The 17,874-nt window shown below is 37.1% G+C and overlaps 1 pseudogene; it reads left to right on the top strand.

Moving 5' to 3' along the window:
- The first annotated feature begins 13,851 nt into the window (after nucleotides 1–13,851).
- LOC133871448 (pentatricopeptide repeat-containing protein At5g65560-like) lies at nucleotides 13,852–17,283 on the top strand (annotated as a pseudogene).
- Nucleotides 17,284–17,874: the final 591 nt, after the last annotated feature.

Genomic DNA, 17,874 nt, shown 5'->3' with positions numbered 1-17,874 from the left:
ACCATCTCACATATCCCAGCCTCCGTATCACATATCCCAACCTCCGTCTCAATGTATCTCAGCCGCTGTCCTCCTCCAGTCCTGCTCAAATCCAAAGAATCCAAGGCTTGTAGTCCTAACGAAGATGAAGAAATGGTGACTCGTTTCATTTGAAGTGAGGTGTGTGTCGCGTGACTCGTGAGGGATAGCCAAGGTCGCCGGACATGGGGGTTAGGGTTTTCTATTTTTAGGTGTTTTTGGTTGGTGCGGTGTGGTGCGGGGCGGGGTGGGGATCCGGTGTTGAAAAAATCATAAACCCCCGCCCCACCCCGCACGGTTTGGCAAAAATCCAAACTGTGCCCGCGAATATCAAGCTAAAAATCGGTAAGGGCGGGGCGGGGCGGTTTTGTACGGTTTTGCCCACCCCTAAATGAGATTCTGAAAATAAATAAAGGGGACATAATGCTACAATGCTTATCTAAATATAAAGAATTTCTATAACATTGCATAAAGAATTTTTATAACATTGCCTTGGTTTTAAAGATTTTGATTAAAAAATAAATAAATAAATAATGTTGAAGCTAAATTTTGGGTTATATTAGCTAAGAGTAATGCTATATACTCAACTTTTATCCCATTTGTCCGACTTAACAATGTCTACCAGCCTTTAAATTAGACTTTATTAAAAAAATAAATAAAATTAAGGACTAATAGGCAACGCCACACTAGCTTAAAAGAATAAGGCCTCGTTTGGTACGCAGAATGGGTATTCCATTAGGAAAATGAATAGATATTACTGGGAATGAGGAAGAGTGGAATGAGAATAATTATTCCAATTTCTTAGTTTGCTAACTTTGCTGACAACAAATATACCACAATTAAAATTAAACCAAAATTACTAAAAAACCCACATAATTTCTTATTTTTCTAAAAACTCGAATCTTTAAAAAGAGAGAGAGAGAGAGAGAGAGAGAGAGAGAGTAAAGAACTGGACCTTAGAACTGAATGGTCGGCACAGCAAACCTCAAAGATGGTCGCACCACCCCCGGTGCAAATGGGGGTGGCCAAGACCACCTTGGCCTGGCCACCACCGATACGCATCGGAGTGGCTGCGACACCCCCGAATCCCTCCAAGGGTGGTTGCGGCCACCCTCGATGGCACTAGGGGTGGTACGACCACCCTCGATATAATGTCCGAGACATTATTTAATAATTAAAGTATAAAATTTGAGTAAATAATTGATTAAAATTAATTTGCTGTCATTAAAAATGCAAGAAATATTTTTAAAGTAAAAAAAAAAAATGATAGAAAAAGAAAATAAATAAAATAATAAAATAAGAGGCGCGTCCAAATAGCATGAGCATTGTCCGGACACGCCAAAAATGCGCGCCCCCTAAAGAAAGGGACACGCATCCAGACGACGTGATATACCATCTGGACATCGCATGTTTTAAGAGGCTATCGAGAGCCTCTTTTCTCGGTAGTTCTGGGAAAAATAGGGTTTTTCTCATTTTCTCTTAGGGTTTGTCATGGAAAACCCTTGATCTACTAAAGCCTAAGTGCCATACCTCAAATCTAACTTTATAAACGTGATCTATGCATGATGATCTATGTTTTGACCGATCGTTTTAAGGTAAATCCTTAAACTCGTATTTTTGAAATTTTTGGTTAAATCTTGTAAAATGTGAGTTTAATCTTGATTGTTCGCTAGGTTTTGTGCTATATGGAGCTTGCGAAAATTCCCCAAACTCCGGGTAGTGTTTGGGTGAGCTTTGGGTAAGTTTCTTCAAACCCTAGATTATGGGTATTTAGTTTAAATAGTATTTTGTGAAATTAACTCTAAGATTTTCTTATGGGTTAATGTTATTGTAGATGGGTTGGTAATTATTGATAATGAGTACGTGTTTAGAACCCTATAAATTTTATAGGTATTCCAATGTTGTAGCTCTTAAGCGATTCAAGTGCTAATTATAGTGTTTTTAGTTTAAAATGTTAAATGGGTCGCAATGTGTTATATTTTTAGTGATACATTGCGGGTTGAGCTTAGGAGTTCATTGAGAGCTAATTGTCCAAGCCGCAACTGTGAGTATTCTACTCACTGAGAGAATTATTATTTTTATGTATTTGATAGAAATGCAAATAAAATGTGTTTTCTTTACAGAATCGATGATATGTTAAAATATATGTTTTGGATGATTTAAATAGTTTCGAGTATGTTGAAAATTAATCCAATGATATTATTGCTAATTGAAATGTGTGCGAAGCGTGGTTTAAATTGTAATTTAAATGTTTGACTGCTTGGTCTGGTTGAGATTTAAATTACGCAAATATTGATTGATGAATTGATGTGTTAAACTATTTATGGATTTATATTGAAAGCATGTGTTAAATGCATGATCATGAAAATGAAAATATAGTATATTGTAAAGCATGAGGCATAAAAACGGAACGAAGTGGGGGTTCACATCCCACGGGAACGGAGTGGGGGTTCATGTCCCACTATAATTGGCAAGTAGTATTGGGAATTCACGTCCCATGCTACTTGGTCAATGAAAACTAGGAGCTCACGTTCCTAATGAACGATAACGAAACCGGGAGCTCACACCCCACAATGAACGAAAACTTGCATAAGCATGTATGGCATTGTCTTTATGAGTGTGATGTTTTCATGATATGATATATGGTAGTTTTATGCTAGACGTATTAGTATGCACATGAGTTTTAATGGAGAAGAACATACGTATATTTCTATCGACTAATTGCATGATTTAAAAGCATTGAACTTCAATGTACTTATATATTTACGCTACCAGATTGGGAAATGCAAGTGTCTTCGAGTAAGTAGGCGAACTACCATTTGATTTCCTGTTTAAGAGTACTTACATACTAGGGCTACGCTCAAGTGCATGTATGACTAAGCTGGCATATCAAAGGCACTAAGATGTAATGCAATTAGACATGGAGTTACCAATATTTGGTAATGTCGATATTTATGTATAGTTGTGGTAAGATGTCATTGTTTTCTCGCTTAAAGCCTATGTGTATGTGTGAATCCGTAATGGAGTAATCGTGTGCACATATGTCTGAGTCACTGAACATAAAGGTAATATAACGTAGACGGGTCCATATGTAGTTGCGTCCCAGGTGAGATGATTGGATCTTCTATATATGTTATTAGCTGCATAGTATGCTTTAATGTCTTTTTAAAGGTCGGTGTTTACTGTATCAGTTATATGTGTTTTCAAAAGATAAATGTTATCAAAATGGATAGTTGTTATTGTAAACGTAAGACAAAAGGAAAGTCGTTTCTTTGCGAAAACTCAGTGATTAGTATACTACTGAGGTCTCGGTATACTTTATACCGAGACGGTGAACTCACAATTTCACTTTGTGAGGATGTGGTTAACACCACAACCGTGCAGACATTGATGCTTTGACTGTAGGTACACCTGAGTTGGACGATGATCCTGTAGCATTGTACTTGGGGTATTACGACTGAAGCATGATGCGACAGTTGTAATGGGTTGGACCATTAGGGTCCGCTCTTTTTAGTATTTTGTATATGGCTTGTGACGTATGTGTCACCTACTCTTTTGTATAAGTCATTCTTTTGTTATATGATGTAATTAATGTTAAGCCTTAAACAGATAGACTCACGATGACTCTTTTGTGTAATTAATTGATGATATTATAGAAGTGCTTTCCGCTGTTAATGCGATTATTAACTATGTGTTTTTCCACTACTTAGATGTAACTCTGATTATCACGTACATGTCATGAGACGTGTCATATTTTGACTGAGCGACAAATAGTTGTGCCACTGTGAGGATCCATTTATGTTTGTAAAAAAAAAAAAAAAAAGGGTCATCACACCTGGGGTTTGCTGTGGCCGGCCACCCACAGATCTAAGGTCCAATTCTTTATTTTTTTATTTTAAAAAAAGTTTAGTTTGAAAAAAATTAAAGAAAAATATGGTTTTTATTTTTTGTTTTTTTTGAAAAGGTTGCCTATTCTTCTTCATAAGGAAATAGTTATTCTCATAGATTAGCTATTCCTACGAATAGGTTCCTACCAAATAAAGGAATAGCTATTCCAATGGAATAGTCATTCAATTCTAAGGACTTATTTCGCGAACCAAACGAGGCCTAAGAGTGGGATGAGAGTTAAGTATTTATAATTACTCATTAACTAAAAAGTATTGTTGGAAACTAAATTTTTATCTCACAATAGTCGTGTGGTGATATAGTCCCAACCAACTATCTTAAAATAATTATTGAATAAAAATAAAATAAAAATGTAATTTTTAGTTTTTCCCTTTAACTAAAATGTAGAGAATCCGATGAAGTAGACGGATTAAGATCATCTCAATTTATTTGTCCGAATTTGAAAGAATTTGAGCTGATGATTATGATAGACTAATAAGTCTTGAATTATTCTATTCAAGACCCCTTAATTTGCATTTTGTTAGACCTAGTTTGTATTGTATATATAACGTTTTGTTGTAGTTTTGTTTTATGTCTTATTTTCAGGTCTTAGTTGAAATCTAATTCAAAGCACTTGACTTAGACTTGAAAAATACATTAAGGGTATTTTAGTCATTTTCAGAATTCGAGATTGTTCCTGTTAGTTGAAGAATTGACCAAGGCAATTCGATCGCTCGACTTTATAATCGATCGATTGAAGTTCATCAGTCGAAGAAAAGTCGATCGAGTGAAACTCGATCGATCGAACCAGGACAAGCCCGACTGCGATCGATCGACTTTATAATCGATCGATCGATCGATTTCTCCGTCTTCCAGAAAATCAGATATTTCCAGATCTTTTAAATTCTTTATGTAATTCAAATCATAAGTTGGATTTTGTGGACATAAATGGACGCCGACCAGCTCTGTTTATGCAGCTAGAATTAACTCTTGATGGTCTTTTGTAAATCCAATTCTCTATATATATGAGATTAGGGATTTAGGTTTAGACATGCATCTTTTGGGGGTTTCAGATTTTCTCAGGTGTATCAACTTAATTTCTTGTATTTCTAGTTTACTTTGATGCTACTCTCTGGACCGAAATCCAGAGAGCTTGTTTCCTTTGTTGTTTTTCCTTTAAATTTCATGTTCTAGCTTAGGTTTATTTTCTTTCCTTGTAATCCGATTTTTTTAAGTTTTAATCTACTGTTTTAGTTCATTTTCTTCTTGTTCCTTTACTGTTTTCATTTATTTTCATGCTTTGATTAGATTCAATTATGTCTAGCTAAATTAGTTCTTAGGGTTTGATCAAAATCCTCTCCAAAAACCATGAAGTATTCTTGAAGTTCTTAGGATTTTATAGATATATTTGATGATTGTTAAGGGCTAGAGGATCTCAAAACCCATGCTAAAAGGTTTTGTTTTCAAGATTCCAATCTAATTATTCATGAAAAAGAGTTAAACTTGTCTATGAGTTTTCTTAGATTTCTTGAGTAAAACCAACGTTCTTGGAAACAAGAATGATGTCTTTTGCAATGATTCTATTTGACATTATGTGTGTTTACCTATTAGAGTCACCTTATAGGGTATGCTAGGGAACACCGGTCATTTCATACCTTTAGTAGTGTAATTGTTTTTCCATTGTAGTTTACTCTTTACATGGAATAGACCGGTGCAAAACTAGATATCTTATCATTGTGGCCTAATTAAGGTTTTCATGTATTGTGTATGCTTATTAGGATGTGTTATAGAGTAGTAAGGTAGGGAGCATCAATCCCCCACACCTTTGGTAGTGTAATTGTTTTTCAATTATAGTTGAAGTCTTTACGTGGTAAGTGATTAATGTGAAACTAGGTGCTTTATGATTATGTCTTAACGAAAGTGTTTTCGTGTCGAGGTCGTCGTAATGGTTGACGCCCATTACGCGCTCATATCATGCATATTAGGAAGATCCATATAGACGTTAAGCATTTTATCGGTTGAGGAGTGGATAAGATCAATACCCTAAGTTTTCTTTAAGTTTGTTTTCATTTTCCGCTTTCATTTCTTCACCTTATTGTTGTAACTTACAGCCTTTACTTTTGTTTTATTTTCCAAAGTCAAGTTACATACGCTCTTTAGATATCCTGTTACGCAAAACAACCCCCAATCTCTGTGGTTCGATAACCCTTACTATAGTACAATTGATTCGTACTATTGCGAAGTGGTTCAATATATAAATTTAAAATCCACGTAGTCGAGTTGGCTACCATAGACCATTTATGGGACTCACCTAACCAAATAAAAATTGGGTTGCTCAACCACTTATCTGGTCAGGTGGATCTCATAAATGGTTTCTCAAATTTGAACTAATAATTTGAGAGGATCCTAATCCAGAGTAGACCATTTGTGGAGAAGCGTTTTTTTTTTTGGTAGATCTGGTCCATCTAGAGAAGCTCTTTCTACTGTTAAACAGGTATAAAAAGCCCAATTCACTACGAAAAAAAACCCTGAATCAAATATAGTTTCATGTTTTGTTTGTGATAATTAACCATCTAATCAATTATAGTTCATTACACAGATACTCAATCTCTCTAGTCCTTTTCAAAAAAAAAAAAATATCTCCTAGTCGTGCTAGAGGTTTCTTCGATATGCATAGGCTCTCCCAACTCTCTATCTCCGATATCTTACGCACTGGCACTAGCGCATGTTACTGGCAGCACGCCGCTTCGATCTCCTGCTCCACTTCCCTCTCCTATTCCGTACGTTTCTCTGATCACAAAATTTTATTTGGATTAATCATGAAACTTTCCAACCCAAAAGAAGTCGTATACCTATCTAAACGAAAAGAAATGGTTTTTTTTATCTGTTCATAGTGAAAATTGGCGGATATTGGTTTTCATTGCGTGCGTTTTTGTTTTTGCTTAGATAACCATACCTTATATTAATGCAATCAAATTTGAGAGCCTATCCTATTGTTTCAATTCTATGTTATTAAATTGATATGTATACAGTAGAATTCTACCAGAAAAATTTCAATAACAACTAGGATCCATTTACCAGCTTCAGACTTTACAAGAGAGGCAATAATCATTATTATACTCTTGCATGGTATTGCTTAGAAATTTTTTCCATGTCCTCAGTTTCCTTTTACCTTTTGAAATCTTTTTCACATGTTTTGAAGGCATCATTTGTTTCTAAAACTGGGCGCGAATGAGCTATATTAATTATACAGCACCTATTCTTATATTGGCTGTCTGTTTTGCTTTCTGGCTGTATTGCAGGGTGAGGTAGAATTTCGATCTAAACTCTATGTGCCACCCATTGCTCACATGAGAATGAATGACATAATTGATTCCCTAAACAAAAAGGTAAGCCTTTATGTAAAACAGATGTTGGTTTCAGACAACTTCTATGGAGAACTGGTCAAAATAATGGAAGTGATAAGAGAATACTTCTTCAGAAATTCTTGTTGCAATTGAGCCCAAGAAGTAATGGAGTTTGGTGCTAAGGAATGAAACCAATGTTTGGCTCTTTCTTTGAGGGAGAAAGGAAAGAGACGCATCCTTAAAGCGTCCTTGGTGAACCCGCTCAATTTAATGGTAGAACTAATTGCTAGGAATTCACCGAGGAAGTCGTAAGGATTTTCAGTACCAAGTCCTAGAAAAGATGGTAAACTCTATATAGTAATAGGCTTAATCTCATAGTGGGCTGCTGTAACATCCGACAGCCTGAGACATGTGGGAGAAGTGTATGTGGTAGGGAGATAATGATCTCTCAAAGCCATAGGGTTATTGTCACCCATAGTCTCAGTGGTGCGTTCTCCTAGCAAATTAGAGTTCCTTTTGGATCTAAGTTGTCTAAAAGTGAGTTCAATGTTGGGGTCGCAAGAAATTAAAGGCAATGATAAAGAATGACAACCCAGCATACAACAAAACAAAATAAAGATAAAAACAGAATAAAAAGCTCACAAACGGCCCGTAGGAATACTGGAATTTAGTTGCTGTAGATGATGATGGCGGTCAGCGAGGAAAATTGAGAGGGAAAAGGAAAAGCAGAAATCATATTCCAAGCAAGTCCTTCTTACTGAGCATGTGAGCTCCCTAATTCAGTACACCATTCCTCCAAAGTTCAAGGATCCTGGAATCCCTACAATTTCATGTATCATCCAACAGAGTGAGATTGATAAAGCACTCCTAAATCTAGGAGCATGTGTGAATTTACTTCCCTATTCAGTGTATCAGCAACTTGGCCTAGGGGAACTGAAGCCCACCACAATGATTCTGCAGTTGGCTGATCGGTCTATTAAGAAGCCAAGAGGGGTAATAGAAAATGTTATCATCCAAGTAGATAAGTTTTTCTTCCCAATGGACTTCTTTGTACTTGACACTGAGCCTGTTTGAAATCCTGAGAAATTGATCCCGGTCATCTTTGGGCGTCCGTTCTTAGCCATGGCCAATGCATGCATCAACTGTCGTACTGGAGTCATGGAGATTTCCTTTGGAAATATGAAGGTCAGGCTCAATATCTTCAGCATGCACCTGATCAGAATGAGTGTTTCTTTGTGGACAACATTGAAGAATATGTAGAAGATTTACTCCCTAGTCTTTTGACAAGGGATCCTTTGGAAGCCAGGCTAACTCACTTTGGCTCTGAAGACTTCAACACCAATCAATACATTAATGAGGTAAATGCCTTGCTAGAAACAGTTGCCAGTGCAAATTTTCATCCATGGAGACTACCCAATGAGCCCCTACCTCCAATTTCAAGCACTCCTCCCGTTCCTTCCCTTGAGTCTCCACCGAAGCTTGAATTGAAGCCACTGCCAAACAAGCTCAAGTATGCCTTCCTCGACTCTAATGATACCTTGCCGGTCATCATTACTTCAAATCTACAAAAGGACCAAGAAGACAGTTTATTAGCAGTATTGAAGAAGCATAAAGAGGCTATTGGATGGACTGTAGCCGATTTGAAGGGCATTGACCCCTCCATCTGTATGCACCAGACTCATTTAAAGGAAGATGCTCGACCATCTCGTGAGGCACAGCGCCGGCTAAATCCCAATATGAAGGAGGTAGTGATGAAGAAGGTGGTCAAATTACTCGATGCAGGTATCATCTACCTTATCTCCGATAGCAAGTAAGTGAGTCCCACCCAAGTGGTTCCAAAGAAGTCTGGCATCACAGTGGTAAAGAACTCAGTTGGCGAATTGATTCCCTAGCGCACAACCACGGGATGGCACGTCTGTATTGACTACCACAAGCTCAACTCCTGTACTCGGAAGGATCACTTTCTACTCCCATTCATTAATTAGATCCTAAAGCGTCTTGCTGGCCAGAGCTACTACTGTTTCCTAAATGGGTACTCCAGGTATAATCAAGTAGCAGTTGATCCCCAAGACCAAGAGAAGATGACCTTTACCTGCCCCTTTGGCACCTTCGCTTACAGACGCATGCCCTTTGGATTATGCAATGCACCTGCCACTTTTCAGCAATGCATGATGTCGATCTTCTTAGACATGGTAGAAAAATTTCTGGAGGTATTTATGGATGATTTCTCTGTTTTTGTTTCCTCCTTTGATACATGTCTCCACAATCTATCACTTGTGCTTCAACGTTGCAAAGAAACAGATCTAATCTTAAGTTGGGAGAAGAGTCATTTCATGAAGCCTCCTGATTGGTCTTTGCCGTTTGAAATCATGTGTGATGCATCTCATTATGCTGTGGGTATAGTCTTGGGACAACATGAAGGCAAGCTTCCTCATGTCATCTACTATGCTAGCAAGACTCTGATGGATGCTCTCAATTACACAACAACAGAAAAAGAGCTGCTAGCCGTTGTCTTTGCCTTGGATAAATTCTGCTCATATCTTATGGGATCCAAGGTAATCATCTACTCTGATCATGCAGCTCTGCGCCATTTGCTGGCCAAGAAAGAAACTAAGCCCCGATTGATTTGATGGATACTTCTTCTGCAAGAATTCAACATCGAAATATGGGACAAGATGGGAACCGAGAATGTTGTCGCCAATCACCTATCATGGATTATGTTTGAGAAACCTCAACCTATTCCAGTTAATGATTCCTTCCCAAATGAGCAACTATTTGAGATTACTTTGAGGGAGCTGTCTTGGTATGCTGATATTGTTAACTATTTAGCCACAGGTCGGATCCCTTCTCATTGTTCCAAATAAGACAAGGACCGCTTCTTCAAGCAAGTCCGATCTTATTTTTGGGAAGATCCGGAGTTATTCAAGTATTGTGCTAATCAGATAATGTGCCACTGTGTCCCCGAGAGTGAATTCCACAGTATTCTTACATTCTGCCATTCACTAGCATGTGGAGGAAACTTCAGTGCCAAGAAAACTGCAGCCAAGGTTCTACGGAGCGGATTCACATGGCCTATCTTATTCAAAGATGCCTATGGGTTTTGTCGGGCTTGTGAGAGGTGCCAACACCTTGGAGCTATGTCTCGGAGGGAATGATGCCACTAAACCCCATCTTAATTGTTGAAATCTTTGACGTCTGGGGTATCAACTTCATGGGACCCTTCCCAACATCTTTTGGGTTTGAGTATATTCTTGTAGGAGTGGATTTTGTCTCTAATTGGGTCTAGGCTGTGGCCACTAAGACTAATGATCACAAGGTTGTGGTCAACTTCATCCAGGCCAACATTTTTAGCCTATTCGGTACCCCACGGGCCATCATTAGTGACGGAGGTAAGCACTTTTGCAACCGGTTTCTAAAGACCTTGCTCCTTAAATATTCTGTCACACACAAAGTAGCCACTCCCTACCATCCTTAAACTAGTGGCCAAGTGGAAGTTTCCAACAGGGAGATCAAGCACATTCTAGAGAAGACGGTTAGGCCAGATCCCAAGGATTGGTCTTTGCGCCTCGATGATGCACTATGGGCCTATCGTACAGCTTACAAGACACCAATCGGTATGTCTCCATATCGAATAGTTTCTGGCAAGGCATGCCACTTTCCCGTGGAGCTAGAGCACAAAGCTCTATGGGCAATCAAGCAGTTCAATTTTGACATGAAAGAAGCTAGCTCTCACCGGAAACTTCAGTTGACAGAATTGGAGGAGCTGCGCAATGATGCATATGACAATGCCCGCATTAACAAGGAAAAGACAAAGGCATTTCATGACCGACATATTCTGCCCAAGTCTTTTGTGCCAGAACAAAATGTATGGCTTTTCAATTCCAAACTCCGACTCTTTCCTGGGAAGCTTCGCTCCAGATGGGATGGTCCTTTCATAGTCATGTCAGTATCTCCACATGGCGTCGTCGAATTACAGGACCCAAAGGATGGCAGTTTGTTCAAAGTCAACGGCCAAAGATTGAAGCCCTACATAAAGGGCGTTGCACAGAATGAAGATGCTGCTTCCATCCACTTGACGAATCCCATTTACTTGGACTAGAGGAGTTTTTCTTACCCTTCCTCGTTTTTATTTTTGATTTCTTTGTGGATCTGGTTTGTTTGGCTGAAGACGTTAAACTTAGCGCTAATGGGAGGCAACCCACTTTACTAACACTTTTCTTGTTGATTTTCTTGATGCTTATTATAAAGCTGGAGTAGTGCTTTGTTTTTTTTTTTTTTAGGACAGACATTCTTGCGTTGAAGTTTGGGGGACTACAACCAGCCCCATTTTTTTTTCCTTCCACCCGATATTGTATCTCTATCTATACATTAGGGACAATGTATCGTTTAAGTTTGGGGGTGAGAAAAACATTTTGTTGTCTTGTTATAGATATTATGACTGCCTGATCATGCTATTCCTAAGAATTTGGTTGAACTTTAATTTTGATTTGTATTTCATTGGTGAGCTTAACATGATGAACACATGATTACTTGACTAGGGAATTAAAAGGTTTTGTTATTTTCTTTGGCAGCATGATATATTACTTGTTTCAATTTGATTCTCACAAGAACACTAGCACGTAGTCTGTGGGGTATGAAATTTGAAATCATTTATGTCTGTTATCAATATCTTGGATGTAGCTGGGTAACTTATTGGATCACTTTGAGCTTTTCACTAAGTAATCGGATCTCTTGCCTCATTAAGCATTGAGTGCTCGCGTCAAAAAGTGAAAGTTTTATTTGATTGATAAAATGGCTAAGTTTAGTTTCGTAGCCTTTTTGACTCGAATTAGTAAGTCTTTAGGGTGTTTTACACCTAATGCCCTAAAACTATCTGGTTTAGGAGTCATTAACCTAACACTCGTTATATGGGTCAATTAGAAAGCTTAAGGGAGCTAAGCATTGCACAGCCTGCATATATATAATAATAATAAATATATATGCCTTGGTTGTTTTATCTAATGGGGAGTCCAACGAATTTTGAGTGTTGAACCATTCATGATTGAGATTAGTTTTTGAAACCCCATGACTATGTGTTAAGTTCACTTTAAACTAATTGAATCTTGTGATATCTCATAATGCCATGTTAGTAGCTTAATTTTTAATTCCTTGAAATTGTGAAGGTGGAGTTTATTTTGTTAAGCTTGCTAATGAATGAGAATCATTGTTTTTGTGACACGTCAATCTTATATATAACATGATCTTGCATATTGTTTGTGGGTATCAATTCTGGCAAACCTTCACGAGACTTCACTCGTCCACTAGGGAGTCCTAGGGCTTTAAAAGGCTTGTGGCATACGTTAAATGCAATCGTACATCCCACGAAAGAATGATTTATCTTGTTGTTTTTCAGTTTTATTTCTTGTTTTGTATTGCTAAAGGACTAGCAATATGTAAGTTTGGGGGTGTGATAAGCGTTGAATGTTGCACATTCAAACCCCTTAACTTGCATATGTTAATTCATTGGCTTTGTTATTTGTTTGATTTTGTGTTGTTTTATTGTTTTCAGGTTTTAAATAAAAATGCAATTAATTCCATTGATTTGGGCTTAAAGCACACTTTGAGAAGACTTAGAAGATATGTTTAAGCTTAACCAATCATAATAGAAGACCTATATGAGGTGGTTAAGTTTAATCAAATCAAGTGAATGATTAAATCGGAATTTCTCCAAAAGTCAAAATCGAATTGGATTCAAATTTGGATTCTGCACATGTCTCAGTGTTTTGATCATAACTTTTGGCTCAAATATCAGATTGCAATGAAATTGGTGGCATTGGAAAGCTAGTAAAAAATGAAACAAATAAGAAATAGCTTCTACCTAATTTGGACTTTTAATATGCCAAAATCACCCCGCAATAAAAGATCGCAATTCTGGACGAATTTGGAATCCTTTTCTTACTTGGATTGAAGTTTCAATCTCCTACTTGGACAAGAAGACTCAAGAGACGATATTTATGGAATTCGAAGGGCTTCTAGGCCTCTCATAATCTCTATAAATAGGCCTCTAAACATTGAAGAAAGACACATCGCTACCTAGAACAAATTCAGAGAAAAACTTCTTGAAGGCTTGAAGAGTTGAAGAGAAGTAATCATGGCATGAGGCCATTGCAGCAACGTCATGAGCGGCTAAAAACCTTTGTAGGGTATTGATGTAGCCCTATCTAAGCAAAATGGTTTGATTCTATTTAATTTAGAGAATTTTAGTTTATGCATGTTGGTTGTATAATTATGAGAATTGCTACAATTTGATATTGTTCTTCATCTTTTAATGCAATTGTTCTTCAATTCATAATTAATATTGGTAGAAATATTCTCTTGTCTTAGAAAGCTTTTTACCTTTATTGAACTCAAATCATTCTTATTTTCTGTGATTATAAGAATGATGATTATACAACGGGTTTAATTGACATATGATCAAGAAGATTAGATAGGCCATGCTTAGGGAAGACGAATCGTACTACACCCTAATTTAGTGTAATTTAGGTAGGCGATTCGTACCAACCGAAGATGGATTATACTTTTTCATTAATTCTATGTATCCTATTAAAGATGTAGCTAATCCATGCATAGGAAAAATGGGTCGTACCGCATCTTAGTGGTTAGGTGGACGGTCCGTGCCAACCGAAGATAGATTATACTTATTCTTTAATATGGTAACTTCTTATTTATTTATAGTATGCATAGAATGAATTTCTCTAATTAAATACGTTTAACCATTGATGTGCGGATAATGGTAAAGTCAATATTCTACTCTTTCTCTCTCTTACATTTCAATTCTCTTTTACTTTTATTTTATGCACTTTAGTTAATTTCAAATTCAACAATATTTTCTTTAGTTATTTTTAATCTTCACAAACTTGATAGCAATACCCCTGCAGTCCTTGAAGTTCGACACCCTCTCTATAGCCTTATCCTACAATGATTCGTCCTATTACGAGTGGTTATTTATTATTGATATATTTTTGTAAACAAAAGACCACATCAGGAAGTTTGGACAAGAGGAATTTTTTCAAATTTTTAAAAGTTCTGTAGTGTTGATTGTGTTCATTTTTGCTTGAATAGCTCACACAATCTTTGAGTTTTGTCAAACAAGTTGTAGATTTAAAGGACCTTCCATTCAATGTCTCACATGAAATTATTCAAGAGAGTCTTATTGTAAGCAACATTTCCTTTTAAACCTTTTTATGGGTTGTAAAATCGTTAGGTAATAATGCTAATTTGTGTTTCTATATTCTATTGAAGGTACATATGAGGAAGCCCTTCAAAACCTCATCTTCCTTTCACTTCCAAACCCTTATTTCTCAACTGGGTTCCCCCCATTTTTCCAAATTCTGTTCCAAACCAAACTTTTTACCCACTCTCTTGGAAGACCCTCCCCCAAACCTGGTCTCCAAAATTTGTAACATCCTCCATGATCCCCGACGGGAAATGAACCCACAGCTAAATTCCTTAAGCCCCAAACTCAAACCCCAACATGTCTCTAAGATCCTTCAAATCCATAACAACATAGACTCAGCCTTATGCTTCTTCTATTGGGTCTCAAAGTGGCATTTCTAAAGGCACGGTATGAGCTGCTTTATAACACTGCTGAATAGGCTAGTGCGTGACTGCCAATTTGCACATGTGGACCACGTGAGGATCCTTATGATCAAAGCTTGTCAAAACGAGGACGAGCTCAAGCAAGCTATGTCTTATTTCAGGGAGATAAGTGGATCTGGTTTTGGATTTACTTTGTATAGCTTTAATACACTTTTAATTCAATTGGGAAGGTTTGACATGATTGGTGTCGCACAAGATGTTTATACTAAAATATTGAGTAGTGGGATTAGGCCAAGTTTGTTGACATTCAATACTATGATTAATTTGTTATGTAAGAAGGGTAAGGTGCAAGAGGCGGAGTTAATTTTGAGTAAGATTTTTCAGTTTGATTTGTGCCCCGATGTTTTTACATATACGTCTTTGATTCTTGGGCATTGTAGGAATGGTAATTTGAAGCCAACATCTAGGGTTTTCGATAGGATGGTGAAGGAGGGGTGTGACCCAAATTCTGTTACGTGCTCGACTCTTATTAATGGGTTATGCATTGATGGGAGGCTGGAAGAGGCATTAGACATGATCAAAGAAATGATTGAGAAAGGGATTGAGCCGACTGTGTATACTTATACAGTTCCAATTACTTCATTATGTGAGGCTAGGCGTGTGAATGAGGCAATTGAGCTTGTGGGTAGCATAAGGAAGAGGGATTGTAAACCAAATGTTCAGATGTATACAGCGTTGATTAGTGGGTTGTCCCGAGCTGGGAAACTTGAGGTTGCAATTGGGCTATACCACAAGATGTTGAAAAATGGTATGTTTCCAAGCACAATAACATACAATGCTTTGATTAATGAATTGTGTGCTGGAGGAAGATTTGGTGTTGCTTTGAAGATTTTTTATAGGATGGATGGTCATAGTATATTGAATGTGCAAGCATACAATGAAATTATTAAGGGATTTTGCCTCATGGGTAATGTTAAGAAGGCAATGGTTCTTTTCAACAAAATGCTTAAAGTTGGTCCCTTCCCAACTGTGGTTATGTATAACAAACTCATCAATCAGTACCTGAAATTGGGAAACCTTAATAATGCTTTGAGATTAATGGATATGATGAAGGAGAGTGGGTGTGAACCAGATGAGTGGACTTATAGCAAACTTATTTCGGGGTTTTGCAAAGGGGCAATTTGGATTTTGCATTTACTTTTTTCCATGAAATGGTGGAAAGAGGTATTAATCCAAATCAAGTCAGCTACACTGCTATGATCGATGGATACTCTGCAGAGGGTAAGTTGGATGTTGCCTTGTCATTATTTGGGAAGATGGAGGAAAGTGATTGCTATCCAAGTATTGAAACCTACAATGTCATTATAAGTGGGTTGTTTGAAGATAATCGCTTTTTTTAGGCTGAGAAGATGTGTAACAAGATGGCAGAGCAAGGATTGTTGCCAAATGTCATTACCTACACATCTTTGATCGATGGGCTCTACAGAAATGGTGGGACTAATCTTGCATTCAAGATCTTCCATGAAATGGAAAAAAGAAATTGCTCACCGAATTTGTACACATATAGTTCACTCATTTATGGGTTATGTATAGAGGGTAAAGCTAATGATGCAGAGAGGTTACTAGAAGAAATGGAAAGGAAATGAATAGTTCCTGATGAGGTGACATTTACATCACTCATTGATGGTTATGTTTTGCATGGTAATCTAGATCATGCATTCTTACTTTTTAGGCGAATGGTTAATGCTAGCTGCAAACCCAACTACCGAACGTACAATGTGTTGTTGAAAGGGTTGCAAAAGGAATGTAAGTTGCTGACAGAAAACGTTGTGGCAGAGCATAAAACGGTGTACAGTTGCAGCTCAAATAAGAGAGATACCACTTTTGAAATTTTATATGATCTCTTGACTAGATTGGATGTGAACCTACTGTTGATACCTACAGTATTCTAGTGAGAGGCTTGTGTAGGGAAGGCAAATCATGGGAGGCGGAATAGTTGATCGAGAACATGAAGGAGAGAGGCTTGTGTCCTAATCAAGATATCTATAACTCTATATTAGTTGCTCATTGCAAGAACTTAACAGTGGACAATGCTCTGAATATATTCAATTTGATGGTAATTAGAGGCTTTGAGCTCCATTTATCAATCTACAAAGCACTTATTTGTACTCTCTGAATGGCAAGTCGGTTGGGAGAAGCTCAATCTTTGTTTGAGAGCATGCTTGAGAAAGAATGGAATAATGATGAGATTGTTTTGACAATATTGGTTGATGGGTTACTGAAGGAAGGGTAATTAGATCTATGTATGAAGCTTCTTCACGTTATGAAATCTAGAAATTGCATTCTCAACTCCCATACATATGTAATCTTGGCCAGAGAATTGTCTAAATTAGATAAATTCATAGGAACATATCAGATTTCTAACAACTTGAGAGACTTAAGAGGCTTGCATTGAGTTGTAGTTCCCTTTATAAATATCAAAATTGACAGATTCAGTGTTGTCTCCAAAATGGTGGAAGTGTGTTTGTTAAATGGGATCTAGTCATACACTGCAACTGTGCCATCATACAGTTTGTAAGTAGACGGTACTTTCAAAATCCTTTTACCATTTGTTATTCCCGTTATTTTCTTTATTTTTTATTGTTAATATTTTGATTTTATTGTCTTTCTAATGTTTCCATTGTAATTTTTTTTACCATTCTTCCTTTAAGAAAATTGATTTGATTTTTTCCTAATCTAATTTTCGAGGAGGCCAGGATGAACAAGCTTCTTCAAATTATTAAAAGATAATGATCAAATTCAGATTTAATTAAAAGGCTTAGGTTTACACAAATATGGTTCTAAAGGTTGGGATATAGTTTGGATTATGTGTGGGTTAGTAAGCTCTTTAGCGTACAATTGCTTTCACCACTTTTTGAAATTATATTTTATTCTTCAGTTTTAGTTTGGATTTTAAGCTTTGGTCTTTTTATCTTTACTTAGAGTCTTCTTGGACTGTTGCTAAGACCTATTGGTTAAGATTGTCCTCCAGTTACATTCCACATTT

Source organism: Alnus glutinosa, chromosome 6 (genome assembly GCF_958979055.1).
Source record: "Alnus glutinosa chromosome 6, dhAlnGlut1.1, whole genome shotgun sequence".
Taxonomy (NCBI): domain Eukaryota; kingdom Viridiplantae; phylum Streptophyta; class Magnoliopsida; order Fagales; family Betulaceae; genus Alnus; species Alnus glutinosa.
Note: the sequence above shows the minus strand (reverse complement) of the source record. Positions and strands in the feature narration are given on the sequence as shown.